The sequence below is a fragment of the Lactuca sativa genome, chromosome 8 (assembly GCF_002870075.4).
Source record: "Lactuca sativa cultivar Salinas chromosome 8, Lsat_Salinas_v11, whole genome shotgun sequence".
Classification (NCBI taxonomy): domain Eukaryota; kingdom Viridiplantae; phylum Streptophyta; class Magnoliopsida; order Asterales; family Asteraceae; genus Lactuca; species Lactuca sativa.
The window spans coordinates 20,279,344-20,286,194 of record NC_056630.2 but is presented as its reverse complement, the minus strand read 5'-3'; the positions used below and the strand labels follow the sequence as shown (position 1 = coordinate 20,286,194).

The following is a 6,851-nucleotide window of genomic DNA, read 5'->3' as shown; positions in this document are numbered from 1 at the left end:
CAGTCCAAAACACCGAAGTACTCAATCGTGGAGTACCTTATGTTTCTAATCCTTTCCGAAGGAAATCTCAGCACACCTTCCCGAAGTACCACTCATACAGTACGTCAAGTTCAATCCAAAGATTCATACGGTTGATCTATCACTGAAGAATGTATACTTAAGGGTGGTATATAATCAAGGTTCTACAGGTTTAGAATTGATGATTCCACTTTAACTTCTTTTCCTCGTTGGGATGTGAGCCTAAAGAAGAATCAGTTATTCGACTACCTTTTCAATCTTAATTATATACGACTCGTATACACAAGACTGCGATTGATGAATCATGTATGACTTCTAATATGAACTTCAGGACGGAGAACTGACCAAGACTATGAGTAAACGCATCGTCATGAGAACAAACTTAAGACCCAATACGACTCCTGTAAACCGATCACCCTACGGTCTCACACCAACGGAGATACAAGAACTGTTCGAACAGCTTAACGACTACTCAACAATAGAATGATAAGACCAAGCTCCTCTCCTTTGAGAGCTCCAGTCTTATTCTTCAAGAAGACAAACTTCAGCGGGTGCGATCATACCAGCACTAATACACTGGATCCCATCAGAACTCCACAGTTAAGCGTGCTTGGGCGAGGGTAATACTAGGATGGGTGATACCCTGGGAAGTCCTCGTGGTGCATACCTCGACAGGACTTCCATTAGAAATCATTTCCTTCTGCCACACACAGATGAATTGGTTGACCCACCGCAAGGAACTATTTACTTTTCAGAAATAGGTCCGAGGTCCGAACATCATCAGTTACGAGTTTTAAAGGGGGATGTCCCGAAGACAACCTTCCAAACTCGATGCCGACACTACGAGTCCGTAGTGATACCTCTCGGATAGGACCAATACACCCGTAATATTCATGAACTTAATGAATAGGGTACGCCATTCTTACTTGGATCAGTTCATCGTTGTCTTTTTGAAATGACTTGCTTATCTACTCTCGTAGTAAGAAGGAAATCATAAAGAGCATCTACAACAAACCCTAGAAAATTTACGATCAGAGAAGCTTTACGCGAAGTTCTCTAAAATGTGAGTTTTTAAATTTGAAGAGTCGAATTCCTAAGACACATTACCAGTAATGTGGGAATTCTTGAGGACCCTGCCAAAATCAAAACCGCTGAGAATTTATCAACACTAAGGATGCCGACAGGAATTCTCCAAATTTTAGGTCTCGCTAACCTACTGTCGAGAGTTCATTAAGAACTCTTCGCGGATTACAAAACCTCTTATGACTTTAACTCAGAAGGGAGTGGCCCTTGACTGGTAAGACAAGCAAGAGGAAGAAAACCTTGGAATTACAAGTGAGAGGCCAAATCCTTCTGGAAATCTCACTCTGGGAAGGCTTGATACACTTCGGAAAGCGTGGTAAGCCAAATCCAGAATAGTTAGGACCTCCGAGATTCTTGCCAGAATCAGTCCTGTAATTCAAAAACCCAACCTACACCACGAACTCAGTAACGTACATTTTACCCTTCACATCTCGAACTTGAAACCGTACCTTTCCGTTAGGAATCTCGTAAGCCCACTCGACGAGATTGAGATCAATGAGATCCTCGCCTTCGTGAAAGAACCGTAGTAACCCTCGACCGGGTGGTCAATCGGATGAAGCAAATGCCGTCGCCCATTAGTGAAGGTTCGTTGGAATACCAACCGAAGACCCGGTTTCACTTATGAGCACGAGAACAAATTGATTAGGAAGTTTTCCCACCTCCTTGCTCGATTATTCATACTTACTTCCTAACCTAAATTCTAATTTCGGGACGAAATTCCCTCTAACAGGGGGATGATGTGACAACCCAAAATTTCCATTCTGTACAACATATCAAGTCATTAGAAGTCAGAACAGTTACTGTTAATTTTCAGACTATTTGGGATAAGTTTGAACATTTTATGATTAACACTTTAGGAGATGCCAGGAGAGGGCATGCTCTTAGGTTTATTGTGCAACAATAAACTTTCATACTTCAAGAAATTGGAAATTTACGACCCAAACATGGAGTTTGCAGTCCAAAACCCCATGGGTATATATATGGTCCTTAGCCATATTTATTCATTTATTCCATTTCCAACTAGAGAAAAGCCAAATTCTCTCTCACGGATCTTCGGCCTTTCGTCCCAAATCGTGAGTACTTCTATCTAAGAGTATAATAGGGCTTGTTATGTGTCTAATAACCAAGAAATCATAAGAAAACAACAAGATCAAAGAGTTTATAGCCCAAGAACACCTTGGATCATAAACCCTTCTTTAAGGGCCAAAAGTGTGCCCTAGTCCCTTCCTTTCATTATGAAACTAGCCTAGACTCGTACCCTAATGTGTGTAGGACTTGAAAGCACAAAAACAACATGTCCATTAGAGATTACGGCCACAAACCCTAAGGGAATTGGTCCTAGGGCCGTGAACTCCTCAAAGGAGTTGAAAGGTGCCCTAATCTCTTCCAAGGACTAAACCATCAAGTAGAAATACTTCTAAGGAACATGTAAGGCTTCAACACATCAAATAATCAAGGGATTGAGAGATTACGGCCGTAAACTCAAGGGTTTACGACCGTAAACTCCTTGTGTTACGGTTCTTGGGGAGTAAACTCAAGAATGGGGTCCTTTGGAACCCTAAACCCACTAGCTTTGTCCTACAACAACCTAGATGCAATCCTTAGGGCTTATAACACTTATATAAGGTGTTTAGCATGTTCTAGGATGTCTTAAAATTTTCAATTAGTAGTTTAAGACTAATTAGGTACATATATGTGTGATTATATGTTAACTAGGATCTTTGGGTGTGTACAAGTTTTCACTTGACACTTAGCAATCCTACATCGTTCAGTTCATCCAAACCACCCTCTACAGGTGAGTTCATACCCCTTGAATTAACCTTTTAAATGTTTCTAAATGTTTTTAAATGCTTTAATGGGGGGGGGGGGAATACAGGTTGAATCATGCTAGTTATTATATTAGCTATGTGATTAATAACCAGCATACTAAAGGATTTACTACACTTTAAGCTGTTTTACCAAACAGATTTTTGTAAATGGCTTTCCAAAACTTTTTACAAACTAACCTCAAGTCAGCTTTCTTAGTTGTTAAACTTTACAAAGGATTTTACAAAACTTTGTTATACTTTGTTATCAAAGGAGATACTTTTGAAATGTTTATTAAAATGACATTAACTCATTGTTAGTTATTGATCAAAACTCTTAAATGTCTTGCAAAACCATTTTTCATCCTCTTGATCAAAATTATATCTATACGTTTATGTTCTTATATATGGATTGATATGATAGATTTAATCCTTCATTCAGTTCCCACACTCTTGTGTAGCAAGGGTGTATAAACCTTCTTGGACATCAATTACCTTCTAGTTAACTATTATAGGGATAGTTAGGAGATACCAAACATTATTCCTATTACAAGGAATTACACCAGAGTCAGTTCATTCGTGAGTCTATTCTATACATCACCTGTTACACGAATACGTCTACATAGATACGCTTACATGAATACATTTACATAAATACATTTACTTGTATACACCTACATGGATACTTGTACCTAGATTCTATATGATGAGTTACTAGTACATATTATACATGTAAATTAGTTCTTCCTATCCTAGTTCAATAGGATAACTAGACGGGACTAACCATTCCGGAACCCACCTGTTAGTAACAAAGGTAATGAACATCTACGGATGCCTACGGTTGATACTTATATTAGGGGTACCTTTACGGGACTAACCATTCCTTTAACCTGCTGTTAGATACAGAGGGAAATGAACATCTACGGATGCCTACGGTTAATACTTATATTAGGAGTACCTTTACGGGACTAACCATTCCTTAAACCTGCTGCCAACTATAGAGGAAAATGAACAATCTACGGATGTTCAAGGTTAATACCTTTTCGTCAGTCGCGAATTCGAGTTGATCCTAATACAAAAGGATAACACTTACATGGCTATATTTTTCCTATTACTTTTATTTTTGTGATACATTCACATAAACGAAGAGGTAGACTTTATATTGTTTATAGTAATTATAGAGGGGAAAACCGTCTTTGTTATAGCAAAACATTTGAGTCTTGGTAGAAGACTACTTTCCATACATTTGAGTCTTAGTAGAAGACTACTTTCAAAACATACAAGTCTTGGTAGAAGAATACTTTCCATACATTTGAGTCTTGGTAGAAGACTACTTTCTAAACATTTGAGTCTTGGTAGAAGACTACTTTCAAAACATATAAGTCTTGGTAGAAGACTACTTTCAAAACATTCGGGTCTTGGTAGAAGGCTACTCTTTATACTAATAGAAATCATAGGGATTTGCTAGGGTATTCAATCACTTTCAACTGCTTTCAAAAATTTCATACTTATATAATCTTTTTTTTTCCCAAAGGTTTACAAGTCATTACTTTACAGTTTTACAAATCAATAACACATTAATACTTATGAATTCACCAGCTTTTTGGCTGATACTTGCTTTCAAAATAACTTGTATTCTCAGGTCACAAATAGACAGATACGACGACCAGGTTTTGTGAAGACGGAGAAATCAAGACTCTTATTTTATTTTGATTGTTCATTGTGTTGTCTTATATTATGAAAGAACACTTGTAACTAAAATTATACTATTAATGCAATGGATGATGTTGTTGCTTGTTTAGTACTTTGCATTTTTATGATACATTACATGACGTCCTCCGCCCCAGAATGTTTCCGCCGTTCTCGGTTTTGGGGTGTGACAGCCATTGGAGCTGATTTCCTAACAAAAGAGGTTCAATTTGAAAATAAGCTTTTCATAATGCAGGTGAGATGAAGCTTCCAATACAATTCCATTTGTTATTACTGTTAGAATATAATTTAGACTTAAGGGTATTTTGGTAAATATGTTAGAATTTTGGAAAATATATCACTATTTAATAAGTTAGCGATTAAATATATGTAATGGTTATATCACTATTTAATTCATGGCCTCCGCTGTACTACTTGTTTGTTCTATTGCAAGCACCACTGAGATCGGGAATGCATACGGTACCACTACTACTATTTTAACTTATTTCTTTTTCTTAAAAGACATAAATGCCCTTCAAATTCAAGTCCTACTTGTTTAATTTAATTAATCATATTACTGTTACAAATAAATTGCACAGGTACGCCACCTAGGATTCAACCTTGGAACCGTTAGAAGACCTGGCATTGGTTGCTTTATAATGAACTTGTGAAGGGCGTTCCTGCCATTTTTGGACATTTTTTAACTACCCTTCCAACTGTCCATTCCATGATTATTTTTGTGTGTATAAAGTATGTTCCAGTTCCTATTGTCCCTTAGAATGAGCGGTTTCTTTTTCAAATGAGATCACTACACAACAATCTATAAAAAGGGCAAAAAAGTCAAAAAACCAAAATAGTAACTTGGATTCGAATCATACAAACATTGAAAGTATGATATTTGTAGTTTTCAAATTTTTTTGTGTGTAAATGTGTTGATTTTTGTGTAAATGTAGCAGGGGAGAAAGTCCTACTGAAGGTGGGATAGGGGGTGAGGAGGTCGAACAAGGGCAGTGGCAGCAACATCAATAACAACTGTGGTAGCTGTTATTTTCCTGTTCAATCAAGACGGCTCAAGGAAAAGGCTTGTCTAGCTCATATTGTTTGCCTCACTCATCTATCTGTAAGTTATCTTAATATGTCTATTTCTCCTTTCAATCAGGACGTTATTTCCCCCCACTATCTCTTTTCTCTACTTAAGAAGCTAGCCACACTGAGAGAACCATAATTGACCCCATTTATATTGAAAATTTTAGGCAATGTGCATGGAATTGGAAGGGAGAGAGATAATATTATTATTAGGAATCCAAAAAATGATAATCGTATTAGAAGAGGGCATGATGATTACAGAAGCACCACCGGATACATGGATCATTTATATGTTGTTGCTGCTATTGTATCTGATTCTTTTCGTCTGCCTCCAGATTCATTGTCTACAAGACACTTCAAGGAGATGATATGATTTTTTTTTGAAGGCTTTAATGCACGAAATGGAAGTAGAGTGAAAGTAGATTGGTATTTGGGATTGTTTAAATATTGATGTGGTTGGTGTGGTGTTTGATAAAAATAAAGGTGCAATGATGGTATTGTATTTGTATATGTAGGAAGTACATGTTGGAGCCCTTACAGAAGCTAAGGAAAAACTGGAGAAGTGAGTTGAAGAGCTGACAAGGAGATTAGACTTTGAAAAGCATTTGAGGGTATTTTTTTTTTTTTATATTTCTTGTATCTAATTAGTTTGTAAATTTTTGTTACAACTTCTATTGATTTGTTTTATCTTTAATTTCCATGGAACGATTATTTGTATGACATTAAATTTTATGCAATGGATTGTATTTTTTGTATATGATATTTTATTTTCTATTATGAGACATTAAATACAATTTTAATTTGAAAATTAGTAAATATATAAATAATATATTCTTTAAAACATTTAAAATCATGATACGCAAAAATGTGTGTCATCTTCATTTATGACATGACCTTTCTTGATAGGGGCTTTAATGATACGCAATGTGAGTCGTAAATGTGCGTCATAATGTTACGACACACAAATGTGTGTCATCTTCCTTTATGACAGGGTCTTCCTTGATAAACAATGTGTGTCGTAAACGCGTGGCGTAAATGCGTGTCGTAATTGCGTGTCGTAAATGCGCATCGTAAATAGAGGACGCACAAAAGCGTGTCGTCTCTCGTTATGACAGGGCCTTCCTTGACATGCATTTGCACGTCGTCTGAGCGTTTTACGACACGCAATGC

The 6,851-nt window shown here is 36.8% G+C and overlaps 1 non-coding gene across 1 annotated transcript; it reads left to right on the top strand.

Moving 5' to 3' along the window:
- Positions 1 to 567: 567 nt before the first annotated feature.
- Positions 568 to 686, top strand: LOC111919801 (5S ribosomal RNA). Its single transcript, XR_002859603.1, has one exon. It is a non-coding gene; the product is annotated as a 5S ribosomal RNA (ribosomal RNA).
- The last annotated feature ends 6,165 nt before the right edge of the window (positions 687 to 6,851 follow it).